The 24171-nt window shown below is 43.0% G+C and overlaps 1 protein-coding gene across 3 annotated transcripts in view; it reads right to left on the bottom strand.

The window, feature by feature from the left end:
* PTPRG (protein tyrosine phosphatase receptor type G) overlaps positions 1-24171 on the bottom strand; it is a 712019-nt gene that overhangs the window by 410692 nt on the left and 277156 nt on the right. The window lies entirely within an intron of this gene.

Genomic DNA, 24171 nt, shown 5'->3' with positions numbered 1-24171 from the left:
CTTACTCCAACTTCCACCTGCTGACTATCATCTGAATGCTAACCAGCATGTCACAGTGTCCACGTAACTTCCTTCTTTCCTCATTCCTATCCTAAAACTCTTGGCTAAACATCATAGAATCACTCCCTGATTCTTTTAGCTCTTCCTCACATTACATGGTTTCAGATCTTCTCACCATGCCATATGTCAGTCTCTGCATGCATTTTAAAATAGGAATTCTAGGAAAGGTTGTGGAAAGGAGACACATAATCTAAACAAGTTTTATATTTATCAATCTCATTGTTAGCTGGTCTGCCTCTAAGCAACTAGACTCTCAATTTCTTATGAATGGCTATTTCTCCAGAACATCAATTACAGCTGGGATTTGGTAAGCACTCACCAAATGGTGAATAAGTGAATTAAATTATTCGTTGGCCTGATGTGACTCTTGTTTTTTATAGAGCCAGAGAGTATCAAGTTCTTTTTTTACATTACAATGAAGATGCATGGGAAAGAATCTGTACTTGGAACCATCACTGGGTCAGTTTTCATGTGACCACATAACAAGTCAAATCAGAAAAATGGCAGTGTGCTACAGTGGAAACAACCACTGTTCACCCTTCCACATCTTCAACTATAAAATGGATTTCAATTTGTTTCATTATAATGTAAAGCCTTCTACGGTACTACATAAGAGTATATATTCAGTCCAAGAAGAAGAAAACTCTCCTTAAAATTCATTAGGGGAAAAAAAAATACATTAGGGAGCCAAAGATGGCCACTCTCACCCACTTCTATTCAACAGTGTACTGGAGGTTGTAGCCAGAGCAATTAGGCAAGAAAAAGAAATAAAAGTCACCCAGATTCAAAATGAATCTGTGAAAATATCTCCATTTGCAGAGGACAGGATGTTGTATATAGAAAATCCTAAAGAGAACCACCCAAACCGAACAGAGTTAATAAACGAATTGAGCAAACTTACAAGACTACAAGGACACAGAGCAAGATACAGAACTTGGTGGTTGTTCTATACACTAGCAAAGAACAATCCAAAAATGAAATTAAGGAAACAGTTCCCTTTAAAAGAATATTAAGAAAATAAGACCCTTAGAAATTTATTTTACAGGGGTGCCTGGGTGGTTCAGTGGGTTAAGTGTCTGACTCTTGGTTTCAGCTCAGCTCATGATCTCATGGTTCATGAATTTGAGCCCAGCATCGGGCTCCACGCTGGCAGTGCAGACTGCTTGGAGTTCTCTCTCCCTGTCTCTCTGCCTCTCCCCAGCTTGTACTCTATGTCTCTCTCTAAATAAATAAACTTTAAAAAATTATTATTAAAAAATAAAAATTAAATATATTTTATAAAGGAAGTAAAAAAAGTTGTATACTAAAAACTTGAAAGTATCATGGAAAGAAATGAAAGACCTTAATAAACAAGACAGCTCATGTTCATATCAGAAGACTTAAAATTGTCCTAGAATTCAGCCTGGACAGATCCTGAAGACACAGAGATACACAGCCCACAAGCCTTATCTCGGTTTTCACCATCCTAGTGGATAGACAGCCATATGAACCCTTTCATCCTAAAGCTCACATTTCTCATTCATTTTTGTAAGGAATATTTTTAGAACTTAGGTTTGCCTCTTACCAAAAAAGGAAATGAGACAAATTACACAGGATTTATTCCAAGTTGAACCCATGTTGGTTTGTATTGATGAGTACTTTTCAGTTTTTTTATACTCTTGATTAGATAGTCTTTCTATTACTACATGGAAGTAGGTTAAAAACACCAAGGAATTCTAGTATACACAGGTGAGTGATCTTAGGGAGTTAACACGTACTACTGGTTAAACCAAATCACTTGATACATCTACAAACTATCAAAGCATATTAAAATATCCCGCACTCCAACCCCAAAGCTGGCAGAGGATTCCACTGTGTTTTACAAACCTGGGGAAATGTCAAGACACAATCAAAAGAGACATGCAAAGCAATGAAAACTGATATTCACATTTCTTATTTCTTGCCCTGACTCAGCAATAAGCAAAAATCCCAAACAAGAGATGAAAGAAATAAATTCTACTGGTGCCCATTTACTCCCCATTACTGAACCAGGAAGGTTCTGCAGGGCAGGTGGGTTTGTCAGGTCTCCAGACATTAGTTCCTTTCCATATAATGTAGTAAAACCACCGATATTCATAAAAGACTCCATCAATAAAACTGAAAATATTAAGTGTTTCAGTGACTTTGGGTGACAAAGGCCAGAATACGAGCAATAATACTGATGCCCTGACAACTCTAGTGAAAACGACCTCATCCAGAAAAGCCCAAATTTAACAACAGAGATCTCAGGAAGTCCTTTTCTCACTTAATAAGCGTTGGCAGCATTTCAAATTAAATACTCTATTGTGCAAGGAGCTAATTATGTTAAGATTAAACCCAAAGAATGATAGGGACATTTACTGTACTTCCGGTAATTACGCCAGCCTTCTGTATTCGAGAACACAACTTGTTCTTCCTAATTTTGAAAGGTGTCACCACAACCACAATAAATCCCAACACACACAGCTAGTACGGAGTTTAAATATCTTGGAACCAAAGAGCTACCCTCCTTCACCATCCAGGATTCACTTTACCTTCTTCCTCCCCATTACTGCCGTCATTTCCATTATTTCAGTCCCACTGTCTCAGAAATTCCTATATGTAAACATATTAGCTTCCCACACACAGGATTCTAAAGCACAATTAACCCATCACTGCTTTTTCTAACCAAGACCTACGTACAACTACTGAAATTCACTCTCTTTACTATGTTTTTATTAGCCACTCAAATATGATAAATTTCTTTGGGTTGTGTATTCAGCTGTTTCCCCCTCCTCTCAGGTCTCATGATAAACTAGGGGACAACGAAATCTAGGCACCTGTGGGACTTCTCTGTGGGTTACTTATTAACCCCCTGCTGGGAGGCGATGCAGAGTTTAAAAACACAAAATTAACTTCTGAAGGCCAAGCCAGCTTTCTCACATGCTTCTCTATGAGGTACAACATTCGCCTTCTCGGTACTTTAGAATAAATATCCAAACAGAAAGTCACACTTCCGAGCTCCCTGCAGGTCCACACTGGTCTCAGAATTAAATACAAGCTGGAAACCACAGAATTTAAATATGACTTTTCTTCTCTGCAGATTAAATGCAAAATGTTATTATATTTGGACCCAGACATTTGGTGTCTCGGAAGTTACATTTCAGCTACAAAATAACTAAAAACGAAAGCAAAGATTGCACAAGGCAAGGATTCCATGCTCTCTTTCTGGGACAAAAATGTTGGTCTGAATTAAAAGCTACACATTAAAACAACAACAACAAAATGAGAAATGTAAGGAGAGGGCATGTTTAACACTTGATGGATGAAATATGAAAGATGAAATTTCTATATATGAGTAGCTAAATGAACACATTATGGCAGATCCAAAAGATATTTTGCAACAGATAAAATAGAAATAAATACACTACTGAGAAAGCCCGGAGTTCTGTTCAGTGGGGGAGGGCTATAAATTATGGAACGGTTTACGCAGAGTGATCACATTCTGCTTAATCGATATTCTGTGCACTCTGTGCTTGGTGAGCTAGAAAACCCTGGAAACTTCTGCACCAAACTTTCCACAGTGGGAGGTGTCACACATAATGACAGGGGAAGAAGAGATAGGAGTTAAGATTACTCCTCTCTGCTTGATACTATTGAAATGTTTACAGTAAGCCTAATTACTTTTTTAATAGTTTTTTTAAATGCCAAGTACTAACCTGAAAAAGTTTAATGGATGGCCTCAATATAAGAAATAAATTTTCCATTTAATACGTGCAACCAACACTTTCATAGCTTTGTAATTCATAAAACACACTTATAAACTATTTCTGTGAAGTGCTATTTAAACTGCTACCAGGATAAGGGAACAATGGAAAGTGTTTAACTTGGTTTGGTTACACATAATAATTACTGCTTTTTAAAAAACAATTTGTCTTGAAAAAATTTTAGCATTATAGAAAAGCTCCAAAAACAGCAGTGTTTTCATATATCTCTCCCCCACCTCCCCCCAATGCTGACAGCTTGCAAAACCTCAGTACAATCATCAAAACCAGGAAATTATTAACATTGGCATGATGCTAGTGAGTGAACGGCGGACATTATTTGAACTGTACCAGATTTTCCCTTAATGTCTTTTTCCAGTTTCCAATCCTGTATTGCACTTAGTTCTCCTTAGCCTTCTCCAGGCTGTGACAGTTCCTCAATCTTCCTGATCTTAAAAAAAAAAAAAAAAAAAAATGCCAGGGCGCCTAGGTGGCTCAGTCGGTTAAGCGTCCGACTTTGGCTCTGGTCATGATCTCGTGGTTCGTGGGTTCGAGCCCTGCGTTGGGCTTTGTGCTGACAGCTAGCTCGGAGCCTGGAACCTGTTTCAAATTCTGTATCTCCCTCTCTCTCTGACCCTCCCCTGCTCATGCTATCTCTCTCTGTCTCTCAAAAATAAATAAAAAACATTAAAAAAAATTTTTTTAAGTGTCAATCAGTTACTGTAGAATTTTTCTCACTTTGGGGTGTTTGAGGTCATCTCAAGATTGGAACAAGATTATACATTTTTGGCAGGAAAGCCAGGTACATAATGTTGTATTCTTCCTAACTACTCATTATAATTGTAAAAATCTCTTTCATTGATATAGAGCAGTCAAAAACTTAAAAAAAAATTTTTAGGGGCGCCTGGGTAGCTCAGTCAGTTAAGCATCCAACTTCAGCTCAGGTCATGATCTTGAGGCCTGTGAAATGGAGCCCCACATTGGGCTCCATGCTGACAGCTCAGAGCCTGGAACCTGCTTCAGATTCTGGGTCTCCCTTTCTCTGTGCCCCTCCCCCACTCATGCTCTGTTTCTCTCCCTCCCTCCCTCCCTCCCTCCCTCTCTCTCTCTCTCTCTCTCTCTCTCAAAAAACAAACATTAAAAAATTTCTTTATTTTACAGAGAGAGAACGAGCAGGGGTCAGGGGTGGTAGGAGAGAAAGGCAGACTCTCAAGCACACTCAGCACGGAGCCCCAAGCAGAGCTCAATCCCATGACCCTGAGATCAAATCAAGAGTCAGATGCTCAAGTGACTCAGTCACCCAGGTGCCCCAAAAACTAAAATTTTTAAGCATTATTTAAAATGCTTTTTTTAAATAAAGAAAATGGATTTTGGTCTATCCTGAGTAATACTTTTTAAAGCAGGGACTGGATTTAAATTATAAGGTTTCCCCATTGTGATTTGTGTCCCTCACTTTGGGTTCTTATCAAAGTGAGTCAAGAATGAAATAAAATCTGGCCCATCCGTCATCTTCTAGGCAGAGGGTCGAAGTGAGAACAAAGTCCAGCATCTCCGCAAGGTTTGCTCTCCAGTTATCTGTGCATCTGTGTGTGTATGTGTGTGTGCACACACGTGCACATGGGAGTGTGTGAGTGTGGCTAAGGCACAGCTCCAAGCAGACAGCCCTCCATCTGATAGATGTCTGAGGCACCAGCTATCCAAGTCCCAAAATATAAACACAGTGCAAACAGCTCTTTCAAGCCACGAAGTAACCTTCATTTTGAACAACTCCCCGTTCCCTTTATACATAAAGATGGGAGTTTACTGATTAATCAGGTAGCCTGTATAATTAACATTAAAGACATTATGATTCCGTTGAAAGAGGATCCTCTCTCTCTCAAAGCCTTATCCCTTGCAGATGGGATTCAAGTGCTTCTGACACCACCCCCTTGCAGGGCTGGGGCCCTTCTGAATCCCTTCCCTGAAAGGCATCAATAGGAAGTACTTGTTCAAGTGTCAGTTGCTGAACCAGAATGCAGCAAAAAAGAAAGCTCCAGCCTCTATTAACACTCAATATTCTAAGCAGGCCTGTGCTTTGACATATGATTTCTACACTCTGAAAAGAGAAGAAAATGAGAAGAGGGATCAAAAGCCAGAGCAACAGATTTCTCAAGATCATTATCCACTCTGAATCTCCCTTCTTCAGATAAGGGCACAAGGCAGAGGGAAAGGAGGGAGAGAATTTCTAAACGTTAATAATTTTCTGTTTGGGCTTATCTCATACACCTGTTATGTGTCCTGGGCTGGGAGGGGCTTACCAGTTCTCCTGCCCAGAAATGCTTTGTCTTTCCGTACACATAAGAGGAAGTCTTTGATGCCTGATGCCAATTTTTTTCCACACCGAAACAACACTACTGTGGTGAAGCCTTGAAACTTCATGACGACCCTCAGTCTAGAACTCTCATTAGGCCAAGGGTAGAGTCCCATAACCTTAGCACGACTGAATTTGGGGCTGAAGAACTCTTTGTAATGGGGTCCAGAGGGTGTTTAATGGCAGCATTCCTGGTTCCTACGCACTAGATGAAAATAGCGCACTCCCTCACTTCAAGTCCTAACAATCAAAACTGTCTTCGTACACTGCCAAACATCTACGACGGGCATGGCCATGCCTGATCAGGATCTCCCCACTGTCCCAGACCATGTCCTACAAATTTAAAGTGAGCATGTGTTCTGGGGGGCAACTGGGTGGCTCAGTAAGTTGAACGTCTGACTCTTTTCTTCCACAGTTTATTTTGAGAGAGACAGAGCCCGTGAGCAGGGCAGGGATACAGAGAGAGAATATCAAACAGACACCCTGCTGTCAGCGCAGAGCATGGCAGGGGGCTAGGTCCCAAGAACCGTGGGACTACGGCCCGAGCCCAAATTGAGTGTCAGACACTTAACTGAGACACTCAGGCACCCCACGGTCCAAGTGTGGATGTCAGCTCAGGTCATGATCCCAGGGTCGTAAAATCGAGCCCTGCATCTGGCTCCTCACTGAGCACTGAGCCTCCTTAAGATTCTTTGTGTCCCTCAGCTCCTCTCCCCTGCTTATGCACTTGCTCTTTCTCTCTCAAAGGTAAAGAAAAGAAGGGAGTGCATTTGTGTATGTTCCATCACCAACACTGAAAACATATTTGCATAGGCTAGATCAAATTCTGGGAAGAAACACATCTGATGGACCATGATTCAACTGGAGATCACAAGCTTCCCCAAGCTGGCCAATGGAGTCCAATAAAGGCTGCAAGGCCAAACCCCCTCTCCAGGCGGGCAACATACAGACAACAGGGGCAGCAGCTATTTAAGAGTGTGCCCAGGGAGAGCGTGAACTACAAAGACAAGCTGAATATTGAGGAAAGGGCCAGGCCCGGTGCTGTGGGCTCTGGATCCGTGGGGCCAGGGCAGAGATGGATGCAGGTTTCTGCTGCTACAGCCCTGACACTGCATTCGAGAGTTCTTTGGCCACAGCGACCTAGAAAAATATAAACAGCTAACATTCATTCTGAGTCACACACTGTCTAGCGTTTGAATCAACAGAGACAACCCCATTCACTGCCGACTACGCCAGTGGACGTTGTTTTAGAGAGAGGCGACAGGGCAGAAGGTCAATGTGTACCCAGGGAGGCCGACTCACCCTCCTGACCACTTAGCACTCACATACACTGCTTTCTGAACTGCCACTCCCTTTTTCTCACATTAGAGAGCTACCATGTGGGGAAAACTGTCTTCATGGTAAGTAGACAATGGGGTTAAAGAAGAAACTACCCCCAAGGCACCTGGGTGGCTCAGTCGGTTAAGCCTCCGACTTTGGCTCAGCTCATGATCTCACGGTTCGTGAACTCAAGCCCCGGGTCGGGCTCTGTGCCGATAGCTCAGAGCCTGGAGCCTGATTCTGATTCAGTGTCTCCCTGTCTCTCTGCCCTCCCCCACTTGTGCCTTGTCTCTCTGTCTCTCACAAATAAATAAATGTAAAAATAAACAGAAATAAATAAAAGAGACTACTGCCAACACAAAAAATAAACACATTCACACAAAACACTTCCCTTCTGCCACACACTGCCATGATTTCCCTAAGGAAATGATATTTTATAGCATAAAAATTAAGGCCAAAAGTAACCCATAGCCATCCTATGGCATTGGTTCTTTCCTTCTACCAGCCATCTGAGATGAAGTGTGGTGAGTACGCAGAAACAATATGACAGCCACGTGGCCGCCACCATTATTTAACCAGATTGATGCTGTGGTATACTCGCCTTAGATCTCTTTTAATAGTAAAGATATGAAATGTTACAGGTAAGGCAGGAAATGTGTCCACGTTGATAAACTGTTGCTGTTTATTCATTTTAGCAACTGCCTGGTTCCCCAAGGGATAAATACACCACGTAGATTTACTTACTGCCTGGTGAAAATCATTTTGGGTTTTAGCTAGGTTTTCCCTATCACAAACTGTGTTGTTATGAAGATTCTTGTCCATGTCGCCCAGGCCACATGTATTAAGAGTTGTTGGGTTTTTTTTTTTTTTATCTACCAATAGAATTACCTGATCATAAAGCATATACATCTTTCACTTTGCAGAACAGAGTTCCCAAATGCCTGCATCCATTTTATCCCATCCAATAAGTCTTCTGAGGAAAGGGAGGGGGGCTAAAACCGCATTTTGTAACTCTATTTTCATTTTGGGACTCTTCCTTATTCCAGGGATGGGTACGTCGGATCCAAAACCAACTCCTCAGATTTTCTGAAGACGGATCGCAAATGAGGAAGAGACTCTCAAGGGAAGGATCTGCCTTTCACTTCTGCTATGACTTCTGGACTCTTCCAGGCACGCACAGCATGGCCATGCAGAAGTCTCCCAAACAAACTGGCACAGAGACTGATCACCTCCAGGGAAGAGCACTGTAGGGCAGCTCACTGAGGCAGACCACCTGAAGGCTCCCCAGGGGAAAGTACTGGGCGGGGGGGGGCCTTTCTCCATGGAGGAAGATACATTTCAAAGCTATCTACAGCAGGGAAAACAATTGTGGTAATGCTGAGTGAGCCCTTCCTAAGAGCCAGGCAAAGCAATCACTGCCTACATTAGCGAACCATCCCTAGGACGAGGTGTCACCCCCACCGTTACAGATGGGGGGCTCAGATAAGTAATTTACCCAAGGTCACCACCCTAGAAGGCTGCAGAGTCAAACACTGGAAAAGCCACCGATTCTCACTCTAGAACCAATATTCTTACTGCATTTCAAATACCAGCTACGCTCCAGACTGCCCTTTACTATAAGTGCATGTTATTTTCCACAGGAAATGTATTTATTTGGCCCAATCGCCTCCATGACAAGACATTTTAAAGTGTTTCCCTTCACCAAGGTTTCCGCAGTAAAGGGAGTAGATGAGAAGAGCGCTGTTATCCCAGAATCTGCTGCGATCTTGGCTGAAGGGAGCAAGCACCCGGTGTTTTCAGCTGTCGAGAGCTTTGAGCTTGGCTTCCGAAATGTTGGGCAAGAACACCCGGCTTTAAAACACAGATCCCTGGATCCGTTAGGCCTCTGGCCTTTAAAGTTAAACAGCCTTGCTGAGAGACAGACAGAAAGAGAAAGAGAGAGAGACAGAGAGAGACAGAGAGAGAGAGAGGGAGGGAGGGAGGGAGGGAGGGGGAGAGAGAGAGAGAGAGAGAGAGAGAGAGAGAGAGGGAGGGAGGGAGGGAGAGAACCATTTATCTCCTTCAAAAGAGAAGGCAAGCAGGCTCTGTTGCTCCGGAGCTGTGATTCCGAAAAGGCCTCGGCTGATTTCTAGAACCGGCTGCCCTGACTACCAAAGCTACTACCCCCCGAATCAATGGAAACTGGGATGCAAGATGAATTCTAAAATAGAAGGCTAGAGAGAAACAAGTCTTTCTCCTTTTCCCTGGTGCCAACTTGTCACTTTTAAGGGAACTAACCTGAAATCCAGTGGCTCTGCACAGAGCAGTCAGATCCTGGCAGGGGAGATAAAATAAATTTTTTAACACATCAACAAATCTTTCTTCTTTTCATGGAAGTTACTACAGATTCTGTCAAGCCATCCATCCCATGATCCAATTGGGCCCAGAGGAGAAATTTTTTCTATTAGGATCAAATACCCAGCGGAGAGTCAGCATTTTTATGCTTTTTAACAATAAAAGGGGGTGTGGGGGGAGCAGAGGGCTGGAAGGAACCCTCAAGAGACTCTGCTTACTGCTCCTTCTTCTAGAAACGAGGAAGCTGAAGCACAGAGAGACGGACAATCTAAAATACAGTCATCTCGGTTTTCCCCCAAACCCCTGCCTGGCATCTCCATTCGCAACTATATTCCACTGCTAATTTCTAAACGGTGGTTTTTTAAAAAAAACTTGACAGCCATGATCATTAGTGGAGCTTTCGGTAAATGATCTAATTTATTTCACAAATGGAAGCCTAACACAACCTAGTGATTACTGTTATGATTGTCTCTATGTTAACCAACATTTCAGTAGAATTCTGTGGTTTAAACGGCACCTTCAGAGACTTTATACAATCATCTGATACTCCAAATGGAGACCTAAGAATCATTTTTCCCACTTCACAATGGAAAATTTACCATCAGCAAAGTGTATTGTGTACAAAAACTATTTATATGTATTGCCATCAAAAGAGAAACAATGATATTTATACAAAAGCATGAACACTTTCTTTTCTAAAATGATGGAAATGATACTGCAGGGCATTTTGGACTTCACATTTATTCTTGCCTGGGCGATTTTAAATCATAATATTATATTTTAATCAACAATAGGCATCATCACTGTTTACACCCGCATTTAAAGATACTTTGAGGGGAGCCTGGGTGGCTCAGTAGGTTAAGCATCTGACTCTTGATTTCGGTCAGGTCATGATCTTGAAGTTTGTAGGACTGAGTCCCGCGTCGGGCTCTGTGCTGACAGCCTGAAGCCTGCTTGGGATTCTGTGTACCCCTCCCTCTCCGTCTGCCCCTTCCCTCCTTGAACACTTGCAGTCTCTCTCTCTCTCTCTCTCTCTCTCTCTCTCTCTCTCTCTCTCTCTCTCTCTCACAAAATAAATAAACTTTAAAAAAGATTCTTTCTCTCTCCCCTTGCCCGTCTTCCCTGCACTCTCTCTAAAAAATTAAAAAAGAAAAAATATCTATTGAAGTATTTCAGAATTACATATTTAAATGTTTTTTATCCTTAAAGCCCTAATACGCACATATCTGGAATAACACTCTTTCTCAATGGCTCTTAAACACATGCAAATACGAACATTCCAATGTCCTCTCATAAGTAACACGTACATATCAAAGAGAAATAAAAATACATATGTCCACAGAAATACAATTTACACTTAAGTTTATAGCAGCTTTATTCACTACCGCCTCCAACCAGAAACAACCGAAATGCCCATCAACAGAAGAATAAATAACTTGTAATACAAACATACAATGAGACAGAACAGAGCAAAAAGAGAGAACGAATTACTGGAACATGTAACTGCATGAGCAAATCTCGCAGATAGGCGGAGAGAAAAATCCAGGCACATGAAAGTACCTATCATATGATGCCATTTATAGGCAGATCGAAAACAGACATTTATCAGAGGTCACAGAAATCAGAGTAGTGGCCCTCTCTGGGAGAGGGCAGATTACAGATAAGGAAGATGTGCAAGGGAATCGTTCCAAGGGGCTAGAAATATTCTTTGCATCCACCTGGGTAGTGGTTATTTGGATATTAACATATGTCTCATTGAGCTGAACATTGGTGAGTGCACTTTATCCACAGAGGTGCCACCCTTTCATATATAAGAAAAAAAGTAACGATATTAATTTGCATAAGAATCCTTAAGTGGCATATTATTTTTATGTTACCTGATTGATCCCTGGGAGGAGGGAGGGGTAACAAATCTGAGCTCAGTAAAGGAACAAACTCTGAAAAGCTAGAAAGATCTCTGTAAACAGTTGAAACATTTATTTGATCAACATATTCCCTGATGTACAAAGGCTAATAAATAGGCACATCTGTGTTTTTATTCAATAACATTAATAAGTGAAATTCTATCCACTAATTAGCATTTCAATAATGATAAGTCAAGAAAAAGGCAGATGAAAAGTTTTATTTAATAGTTATCTAAGACTTGTTTTTGTTTCTACATGATATCACTATCATTCAACTAACAGAGCCTTTCCTATACTGTGTTGACTATGAAAATTACCCTAAAAAATACTATGAACAACATTTTCTTAGGAGAAAGGGGGACGGCTCGAATGAATTGACGAACAGTCCAATAGGCCTTCTGCCAAGGGCACCGAGGTTCAACACAGAGACGTAAGAATTGGGTAGTAAGAATTCAGATCTTAGCTTTGGCACCACTAGCTGTATAATCGTGGATAAGTTACTTCAAGTCAGAAATCAGCAAACTGCAGTCTGCAAGCCGAATCCAGCCCCCCCCTCATTCATTTGTGGGTTGACTCGTGGATCCTTCTGTGCCACGGCAGCAGGGATCAGCAGCTGCAACCAAAACCATGCGGCCATGAAGCCTAATCCAGCGCCTTAGACCGCTGGGCCATGCTTCGGCCATGAGGCCTAAAATCCAGTGGTCCCCACCCCCGAGGTCTATGTTCCAAGCCCCCAGTAAATGCCTGAGATGACACATCACACCAAGCCCTATGTATACTGTGCTTTTTCCTACCCTTACACACCTATGATACATTTTAATTTACAAATGACGTACAGTGAGAAATTCACAACAAAAATAATAAAACAGAACGATTATAACAGGACACTATACTAAAAGTTTTGTGAATGTGGTCTCTCTCTTTCTCTCTCAAAATACCTTATCGTACTGTATTCACCCTTCTTCTTGGGATTAGACGATGGTATGAATGCCTGCAGGACAAGATGAAATGAAACCACAGAAAAGGGGGGACTAATCGATTGGCGTCTGGCCCGTTCCAGGGTTTTACCAATCCCTGCGCGGTTAGCGGCAGTGATGACGAGGAGGGGCTACGGTGGCACTAGGGATAGAAAAGAGAAGAGTGTCAGAAGGAACGTTAAAGTGACATCAAGAATGGTACCCAGGGCACCTGAGCGCACCACAGAGAACTCCGGAATGCTCTCAGGTAAACACATTAAAGACTCTATTCACATACTCTGAAAAGTGTGCGGCTGCCTGACTGAAAAGCAGAGATCCATTCTCAGTTTTGACACTGTTTGGATCACGCAGCTAAAATACTGAAACATGATTTAATCTCTCACAAAGATCAGTCTACACACTGACCGCAAGATGTTTGTTGTGTCCTGTGCTGATTGCAAAACAGGACAACACCCAGGGATTTGTGCAAGGATACCCCGACGTCAAAACAGAAAATCAATTCTGAATGACATGGCGATTCTTCAACAAAGTGGGAAACCGGTGACGTCCATGGTCTGAACTCAGCCCCTCAGGAACAGCATCATTGCTTGACGTGGAACTGACGGGTACGCTATGACAACAGACCAACTGCAGATACCTCGGACCCAAACGGAAATTTGCGGCAGAAAAGGCCATAGCCACCAGCAAGTGAGGTCCCATTTTCCTCACAGTCTGCAAAGCAGGGAGGCCACCCACGAGACCAGACTTGCTCTGCCAAAAAAGATCTGGGGACAAATCTTGGTTACCAACCTGAAGACTAGAGACCCTATGATTCTGCTGAAATCTTTAAAAAAAAAAAAAAACCTAAGTGAGTTATCAAATAAGACTTTGTTATAAATGTGCTTGTTGAATTAAATATGAGGCTATTTCAGGTACGAAGACTGATGCCCAAAGGAATCCAAACTACTAAATACAAGAACTAGACAACCAGTCCCTGGAAAGTTCTAAAGCTGTATTTGACATTGACCCTGGATTGTCTGCCTTACTCGTGCTTACTCAAACAAAAAAACCCATCCCTTCACAAACAATGTTCTGTTACAAATTAGCCTCAGGGTAATTCTATAAGCCAAAGGTGTTCACTTTGCCCATCAAAACCTTCAAAATCAAACTCACACGAGAAACATTTAACAGCAGGAGGACTGAGTCTGAGACAAGGAGATGAGCAAGGGAAAAGAGAGGGAGGCGAGAGAGGGCGCTGAAAGCCAAGGCCCCAGGTGGGACGTGCACCACATACTGAGGATCAGGAGAGAGGCCAGGGTGCCCGGGCAGAGTGGTAGGAAATGAAGTCAGATAACCACGGGCAAGATTATATAAGGCCCTTCTCCTGGAACTCGGGGATTCTGGAATCTATTCTGAGAGGCAAGGAACCACAAGAGGATCGGGAACAAAGAACAGATATAAAAGCTGCCTCAGCCTCTCTGATCCCAGGACTCTTTCACCGCGAGATAAGACAGAACGTGATCCGGTGCACAGTCTGTGTGCGGATAACAGGACATGACATTTTAGAGGCCGAGGCCAGCGCCTGGCACAAACCCAGGTGTCAGGACACCTCCCTTCTCTTCTTTGTGCTTCTTCATTTCGGGAAGGGAGACATCAGGGGGCAGAGCGAGGAGGAGGGAGTGAAACAGGAGCCCGGGAGCACAGGGGCATGCCTAGGCAGCCCTGCATCGGCACGACAGCCACAGAGGAAAGGGACCCCACCAGCATCTCGTGCTCTGGGTCGCTTTGAGCACAGCTTGGTTCCAGGTCCTCAGACTCCCTGCAGCGCTCAAACTTTATAACCCAACTGCAGGCAGCAGGCTCAGGTGGCCGTTCACCAAAGGGGTCCACGCGGCTCCGGGCTTTCCTCACCTCACAGTCAGAAGTATTTGTTTGTCCCCAACACATGCATATTGAGTTCCTTAAGGAAAGACCTGTGCCTTCTATGTCTGGAACACCCTTTCCACCTGGCCCGGAAGGCTACTTAGGAATCTCCAAGGAAGGGAGGAAGAGAGAGCTAGCGAGAGAGACGCAGAAGTGGGACAGGGTAGAGTTCCAGAGAGCTGCCCCAAGGCCCAGCTGCTGTCACCTACCAAACTGCATGACCTTGAACACTTCCCTTAATACTCCTGGGCCTCAATTCTCCTATTTTTAATATGAATTCCATTGTCCTGGGAAGATCAAGTGAACACTGGGTGTAAAGAGCTTAGTTATGGCTCCTAAAAAGCAATGGATTGCTATAGTTATTATTATAAAACACAAAGAAGAGAAAGAAGAGATGGGGAGAAAGTCACATTCTGGAAAGGTTACCAACCTCAGCCCCATTATCTACACACAGCCCCTACGCACCAGGGATCCACTTCCTTTGGCTTTTAGTTTCCATCAATTACCCATTTAACCAGTCTCTCTTCAGGCGACCACGTAGCTCGATGGGGGCCGCCGCTCTGCCGCCACACGCAGTCGCTCCTTGGCCACGGAGGAGGGCTGCGGGCTGTGGGAGGCAGGAGGCAGGAGGCCATGCCAGGCACCCAGTGGGGGCGCCATCAGTGCCTGCTGCTGCCGAATCACAGCGACAAGACAATCCTGCTCGGCTCCAGAAGGAACTTGTGGGGCCAGGAGGCCATCTGGTAGAGCCTCCTGCACAATCCTGGGTGATCAGAGGAAGAACCAGGGCTGCCTCAAAGGCTGGTGCTCTTCACAGCCACCAAGAAGCATTAAATCTCCTATCAAACCTTCCTCTGAACTCAGGCCCTGGCGCTCCCTGGGTATCTCTTCCATACAAACACAAGTCTCCTCCGGGATAAAAGTTCCAGAGGGGGGAATCTGAATAGATGTCATTTTTACAAAAGGAACTATGCCTACCTCTCTACCCCAAGTCCCTCTGGTCCCTCTGCTCCCCCTTTCTCCCTCTGGTCCTCAGCCACAGCTCCAATCTCACACTAGCCTAGAGAGGGGCTCCCAATTCCAAAGTGGCGTCACCCTCTGCCAATAGATGGTGCAGAATAATAAAATGATATCCATTGCAAGTTATTAGAGGCAGTGTCCCTAAGAAGGGGGGCGGGGGGCAGGGAGGGGGGGTGGGGACATGTGTAGATAAAAGTCAGCCCAGTTCTGGGTGCAGTGGAGGTAGAGTTTACATGAATTACCTGTGCCACAGATGTCTGCTTGTTCATTTATAACTGATCAATTGGAGCCTCTGCAATGTCCTTACGCTGGCCGATCAAAAGAGTTAAAGATGATACCTATCCACCAACCCAAGTGGCTCTGATTAGCAAAGGAAGCCTGTCTCAGGGCTGGCTTAACTCTGAAGCCCACAGGATGACAATGAGATGTCAGGACCTTTTGAACCGCTGCCAGATCAAGGCATTTCCTAGAAGGGTACAGATGAAGCCAGTAGAAAATATCGCGGGTACAAGGCCCCACACTTTCTGCACCTGCTCTGGCTACAGGACCCTCAGGGGACCTACATCTTATTGCTGGGGAAGGGGACTAGGAAATCTGGTCACAGTAGCAGGGATGAACAGGTGGGAAGAAAGGAGAACGGAGTCCCTGAGAAGGCAAGCGGGCTCTACCGTGCTGAGCTTGCTCTATCTGCCCTGTCAGCATGGGGGCTGCCCAAGTCCAAACTACGATGATTTTATTATGCTCAGGGCGGAGGCCATCTGTAGGAGGACATCCCTCCTAACTCCACCTATTCCAGAGCTGAGAGTAACAGGAATGACGCACTGTCAGTACAAACTTGAGTACCAGGTAGAGATGGCCTGGTTTGAATCTTGGTTTCATCACTTACAAGACAGGTGCTTTGGACGGAGACCCCTAGTACTCCGTTTTCTCTGCTAGAAAACGGGGGCGGGGGATGGTACTTTCCTCATGGGATCTTTAGAGAATTAAATGAGATGATCAAACAATGGAGCTCTTTAACTGGCAGCTGCTGTTATTATTACTGTTACCGTCACTATTGTTGTGCACAGATATGACTGACATGGATAGAGTGGAGAAGAGACACTCAACGCTGGCAGTCTGGTCTGCATGAGATCTGACCCCACAAAAACCCTACATATATACACAAAGCAACTCCCCAGGCTCCCTCTGGACAAAAGCACTGTCATCCCCACTGATCAGCAAAAGTGGCCCCTGGTCTATGGACACCGAGATGCAGCCTAATTCTTGAGCACACAGCATGGCATAGCGCAAAACAGAAAACGGTCTCCACGTGGGTAAACGGAACACTGAATGTGCCTGTGGGACAACAGCATGCTGACACAGAGGACCTTTCCAAGACACCGAAATCTCATGACAGAGCTTCTGCAGAACCATTAAAAAGCAGGGGAACAATCTGGTAAAAATGAGAACACAGTCGTTACACATTACGAAGAACTGGATCCCGCGGTCCTCCCTGCCTCCTTCCGAGTGATTTCCTAAATGGTGGTCTCCTCTCAATTTCCAGAGCACAGATGTTGAAGAGGAAACCTTAAAATGCCTGGGTTATTAAACGCTCTGGGTGACTGGTGAACCCGTTTAAAGCCGTCAATGGCAGCCAGAGGATTACAGCGACAAGGTGAAAAATTAAGAGCTGAAACAAATTCTGTTCACCATGCAAAGCTGAACTTGATAGTTGATTAGAGAAAGATCTAGTGATAAGCAAATGACTGCGGTTTCCTTAATACTCCTGGGATTTGCCTTAATTGTCCTGGAATCCTTGAGATGCTCAGTTTAGTTCTTTTCCTTACAACTGGGCTGAGAACCTCCATTCCCAATAATCAGGGGTCGAAAGGAACACTATCTACTTAGCAATCTATCAGACAAAGATGGACATCTTTATAGATCAGGGTCACAGGAGAGAGTCCCCATGTGTCTGCGGGATAGAACACCTTTGTCTCCTGGGGTGCTGAATTAAATTGTAGGTAAATAAATAAGAGAGTCGAACAATCGAATAGGTCTTATTGAGGCGGCAGGAACATTTATCAGTCATTATCAATGGCAAGTGCAAAGGGATATTATAGGAATAATTAATTTTGTTCCCATAAAAATCCCATGTGGTAAGTAATTTTACTGCCCTCATTTTACAAATGAGAAGAACTGGGAATTCAGAGAAGGGAAGTGACTTACCTAACATTCCCTTAGAAGAGGGTGAGGTCGTGAGTTCCAATCCTGAGCTAGCTGGCCCCACGGCTATCTTCCCTCACCAGCAAGGACCCAACCTTGCGCAGCTTGTTCACACTTGGCATTGACAAATGAATTCTGCTAAGTACATGAGGCAACTCTGAGGTTCATTCTGGGTAATTCCCTTAACCTGCTGAATTCTCTTTGAATGCAAGTGCGGAAAAGTTGAATTGTATACTCACTACACACACAAAGCTGGCCTTTCCTTTTACTAATTTAAATGACATGTTCCAAACTGAATGATTACCTGAACAAAAAAGAAAAAGAATAGAATAGAATAGAATAGAATAGAATAGAATAGAATAGAATAGAATAGAATAGAATAGAATAGAATAATAAAGTAAAATACAATACAATAAAACTCATGCAAGGCTGGCAAAGAGAAGGAGGGAGGAGACCCCAGTCTCAGGAGTCCAGGTTATGCTACCCAAGATGTCACGGAGAATCCAAGCCCCCATAATGAAAAACAAGGATACAGAGCCTCAGCAAATAAGCAGAGATGGTAAAGATGGAGGCGTCCTTCCTCACTACAAATCCCTGCCCTGTCACTCCACAGGAATACCGTGGAGAAGAGCCAAAGAAGGCAAGGAATTAAGTGTAGTCTATAGGGTCCTGCAGCAAAACTCACACTTTGATTTGCTCCCAGAGTGTAAGCAGTAACATTTCCCCTTGATCCTTTTCCTACATATTATTATGCAAATGTTCAAACATACAACAACTTGAAAGAATTTACTAGCGACACTTATGTGCCCACCACCTAAATGCTTGCATTGACATCGCCTAGGCGGGCATCACAGGTGAGCCCAGTGAAACCATCCTCACTAAAGGAGAGTGTAGAGGAAGGGGAGTCCATGGTGCAGGTCCACTGTCAGCTCGTCCACCAGCGAGTGGAAAGCACCTCACCTGGGTCTGATCCTAACTAAACACCGGAAACCGAACAAGACTGGCCCCGCTCATCAGACAGGCAGTTCCTGAGTCTACACAAGGAAGTCCATGGAACCCACCGTCTCATGGCTCTCAGGTCAGATGAAGGCGGCAGGTCTTAGAATTTATAGCCACAGATTCTGCTGACTGCTGAAACTGGAGCCAGGGGGGAGTTGGGGGTCATCAAGTGAAATCTCATCTTTTACTTTACCGCGGGAGGGAATGAAGACCCCCGAGAGGTTAAATATCAGGCTCAGGGTCACATATTTGGAGACCTTAGAACTGTCTCATAAACCACCTTGAGTCTTTGCAGAAATACAAAGGGATCTGAAAGCAGGCAGAAGCAAAGGACACTAGGAAGGAAATCCCTTGAAATGGGTTTTCATGAGCAGGAGTAGAAAACAAAGCCCAGATAAGTAAAGGGTAACCGGATTCTGCCATTCTCTTAAGTCTGTGCCAACACCCACATTACCAGTAACTCCAATAATTAGCATTAGGCTCTAATTAGACCCTAATACTAATAAGTATAGTTCCTTGGCCAAATTTCAAGGGAGGCCATTATGCTAGGTGACGATATAAAAAAACATTCCATGCATTTATCACACGAGGATACAACTTTAAAGAACATTTACCCCCTTCAACCTCTGCTTGTGTCCGATCTTAATTCTGCTCCTATAAAATTCTTCCATTTTAATTTCACAACTCATAACACAGGACTCAAACAACAGTGCACCGTACCATCAGGATACATGGCAGAAAACTTAAATAACACAATAAAAGGCCCGGGCACCCATATGCACCAACTGCCACCTAATGCCATGAGAGCCAAGGAGTGACCCAGCCTACTGAAGGAATGCTCTCTCTCTTTCTCTCCCATCCTGGACTAATTAACACCACACTAGGCCTTCCTATAAGGCCTGTGAAAACCACTGTGACTGAAAATTACTTTGCCAATAGCAGAGAACAATACTTTCCTTCATAAACAAAAACACAGACAAGCCCCTCTGGTGGCCCCTGCATCATTTTCTTTTACGTGGTGCATTTCTCCAAAGCTTTGAAGACAAAGGACAGGACTTCACGAACAGCCAACCATGGAAGATAGCATTTTCTGCCCTCAAGGACTTCCTCCTACAATGGTATCTTTGATCAATGTCTTTGTGGGATTCTGTTTAAGGCCCCAGGTTTGACAAAAGCTTCAAGGAGAGATGTCTGTGCAGTTGTTGTTGTTTTAACTTAAAAAAAAAAAAAAAAAGAAAGAAAGAAAGCTGTGCAGTGGACACTCTGGAGAACAATAATTATAGCAAAAAAACCTGCCTTTGACACCGCATGTCACTGAACCTACTATAACGAAAGTCTGCTTCCTAATGGATCATCTTAAAACAACAGTCCCTGTCTATTTACATTGGCAATAAAAACAAACCACTTATCGATATATTCAATAATTTAGATGATTCACTAGAAAATCAGACTGTGTGAAAACAGTCAATTCCAAAAGATTACTTATTGTATGATCCCATCCCTAAAACATTTTGAAATAACACAATTTTAGGAGTGTGGTGGTTGCTGGGGACAGGGGTTAGTTAGGGACAGAGGTAGGAGGCTGAAGTGTGGGTAGGTGTGGATAAAAAAGAGGGCAACACAAGAAATCCATCTGGTGTGGGAACTGCTCACTGTGGTGGTGGCTACATGAGCCTACACAGGTGATAAAATTGGGCAGAACATTATATGCACACGTGTGCATGTGCGCGCACACACACACAAACCAGTACAAGAACTCTGGAAAAAGCTGGGGAAGACAGGTGTGTTGTGGCAATGTCAATATCCTGGCTGTGACATTACCCTACAGTTGTGCAAAAACGTGACCTACTGGAGAAAATCATTTCTCAGTTAACCAGGAAAAGTGTAGAATGACATGTGAAGTATTAGTTACCTCAAATACCTTTTTTTAAATGTTTTATTTATTTTTGAGAGAGACAGAGCATGAGGTGGGGAGGGGCAGAGAGAGAGAGGGAGACACAGAAACCGAAGCAGTCTCCAGGCTCTGAACTGTTGGCACAGAGCCCGGTACGGGGCACAAACCGACGTACCGTGAGATCATGACCTGAGCCGAGTTGGAGGCTTAACCGACTGAACTACCCAGGCACCCCTCAAATACCTTATTTTTTAAAAATCAGCTATACTTTTACACCCCCGGGGGGAAACCAATGGCAGCAAGCAATCATCCGAGTCCATGAGAGCAGAAAGAAGAAGTCCCAGTGTCAACAAGATGCAATATGATGATTGGGGGGGGCACATTAAAATTTAGGGAAAGGATTTTCTTCTCAATCCAACGCTCTGCGCAACTGTTTCAATTTCACATCCAGCCTCGAGGCAGAACTTTTCACTCCAAGATATACAAGGAGTATCTTCTCCTTTGTGTCCCCACATCTTTAGGAACACGACAAAGCAATCATGCACAACTTTATAAACTGATCTACAACCCAAAATCTTTTCCTAAATGATACATTCTCGTGATCAAAGTGGAGGACACAAAACAAGATAAATCATTGTGTTCTGGTCATTAGTTCTGCAACTAGTCAATTTGTTGGTCATTCACACACCTGGCCATTCTTAAATTTTCTTGCTCATTAAAAAGAAAAGAAAACAAAAAGTCTTGACCAGGTCAGTGGCTGAGGAATCAAACCCTTAGGGGCCTCATGGCTATTTGTAGGGACTGCCTACCATAGCCTCAAGCAAGAAGCTCTCCTAGGGTCTGCAGGGGCTCCCATAGGATTTTACTTGAACACAGTTTCCATAACTAAAGGAAGGAGGAAAACAGAGACAGAGGTATGTAAAGAAGTAAGACTTTATTCTTGCCATTTGCAAAAACATGGATGGACCTGGAGGTAAGTGAAAGAAGTCAGACGGAGAAGGACAAGGGCTGTATCATGTCACTTACATGTGAAATCTAACCAAAAAAATGTTTTTTAGATAAAAAGCAAACGAACAAAAAAAAAAGCACAAATAGTTTCACAAAAACAGAGAACAAAATGCTGGTTGCTGTAGGGGAGGTAGGTGGAAGGATGAGTTAAATAGGTGAGGAGAGTAAACAGGTACAAACTTCCAGTTACAAAATAAAAAAGTCACAGAGATAAAAGCACAGCATAAGGAATATAGTCAATAATATTGCAATGACCTTATGTAGTGAAAGGTGGTAACTACGCTTACCATGCCAAGCATTTTGTAACGTACACAATTGTCAAATCACTGCTATACACCTGAAACTAATATAAAACTGTCTGCCAACTATACTTCTTTAAATATTTAAAAAATTAAAGATTGATCTGTACCTTGGTCGGTGTTAACACCATCCATACATTCATTTTAAAGTTCCCCATAAAATTTTCACCAAATGCTATAAACAGGTATTGATGACTATTGTTAGAGCCATTGTTTCTTTAGCGGTGAATACTTCAAAAGGAAAGAAAGCTGTTATTTCATGATGGCTCTGTTTTTCCCTTGCTGTGACATTCAATGAATTTAGATAAAAGGTAATTTAAAGCCAGACCTGGATTTGAATCTCTGCTCTGTGATTCAGTAACATTGTGATGTGAGCTACTAAATAATCCTCCCTTGAACTCAACTTACTCATTCCTACAAAATTATTATATGATTTACAGAAAGAAAATGTCCCTATGGTCCTAAACAATGCCTGGCACATAGCAAGTACATAATAAATTATCAGTAGTATTTTAACAATTAAATACTCCAAGCATCTTTACATATTTTAAAGATGCAATACTAAATGTATTTAAAACTGCAATACTAAAATGTATTTAAAACAAAATTCTCTTGAAAAAGACTATCACTCTTTTTGAGAGTCTCCACCAGATAAACCTTCATTTCAGTTAAAGTTTTCAATAGATGTTTAAATTTTTTTAATGTTTTATTACTTATTTTTGAGAAAGAGAGGGAGAGAGAGTGAGCGGGTGAGAGTGGGGAAGTGGCAGAGAGAGAGAGAGAGAGAGAGAGAGAAAGAATCCAAAGCAGGCTCCAGGCTCCTGGCTGTCAGCACAGAGCCCATCCTGGGGCTCGAACTCAGGAACCGCGAGATCATGACCTGAGCCAAATCTACACCTAACTGACCCTGACCGAGCTACCCAAGCGCCTCTCCACTTACAAAGTTTTAAAAAGCCAACCCCAAATCAAGTCATTGAACACCATCATAAAAATGTAAATATTCATTCAGGAAATTTTGTCTCTCTATTCTAATTGTCTTATCACAACCTGGATAATATGCAAAAACACTGGACAGCATGTTTACTAATGTTGGGGCCCAGTAGGCAAAAAATACCCTCCAACAATATTTGGCCTCCTGGGCCCCACATATGGCTTCTGTTCATCCTATGATTTTCTCATTGCTTTGCAAAGAGGCATATACTTTTAGGCTTTGAATCAACTTGAGTCAGTCAGTGACCTTCCCTTACTTTATTTTCTGGCTCTTTGTCTGCTGTTGGGAGTGAACATAATCCTCTGCCAAAAGATTTGCTTATAAAAGGATGAGCATCTTACCCTTGAATAACTGAGGAAGGGCCTTAAGGAATGTATATCTCCTCATAGAATTCTTCAGGCTTACCTTATGTTTAAAACCAGACTATTATTAGGGGATTCCTCTTTTGTAATGACTTAACCCTGTTACTTACTACTGTCCTGATAAGAATGACCTTTTCCGGAGCATGTCTTCAAGGACCTTGAACTATGTAACCACTAAAGAAACGATGTAATCACCCATGGTATATAAGACCCTGACTATCCTAATAAAGTGTGGCTTTACCAACCACCATCCACGCTGTCTGTCTCTTCTGTCTCGTCTGTCTCGTCTGTCTTGTTTGTCTTGTTCCTTTTCTTTTCTAGAGATATTGCGCCGACACCAATCCCCTACTCTGGACCTTTGGACTGTGGTGCCTGCGTTGGTCCCCCGGATACTAAGATAGGAAAAAGACAGTATTTACTTCTTAAATTTATTGGTGAACGGTTTATTAAAAGCAATTTGTAATGAACGAGTCTAACATGCTAGATACAAGCACCATGTTTATAATCTTTAAAATTCAATTTATAGTCTTCTCCAATTATACAGGAAGACATCATAATAAAACCTTTAAGGTATTTTACTATAAAGTAGGCATCAGGCTGCCATAATTTCCTCTTTCCACCTGCCCACCAGTGGCATCTCATGACCTGTTTTTAGCAGAAGTCATACATAAAAGTGAGCTTCTTCGTGAAAGCATCGACAGAGAGTAAAACATCATTTACTTGCTAAAAAATATAGACGGAGCACTAATATCCTAGGAAAAGTAAAAACCCGTCTCTTTCTCTACTGC

Source organism: Suricata suricatta, chromosome 12 (assembly GCF_006229205.1).
Source record: "Suricata suricatta isolate VVHF042 chromosome 12, meerkat_22Aug2017_6uvM2_HiC, whole genome shotgun sequence".
NCBI classification, from domain to species: Eukaryota; Metazoa; Chordata; class Mammalia; order Carnivora; family Herpestidae; genus Suricata; species Suricata suricatta.
This window is presented reverse-complemented; position numbering and strand designations above follow the sequence as displayed.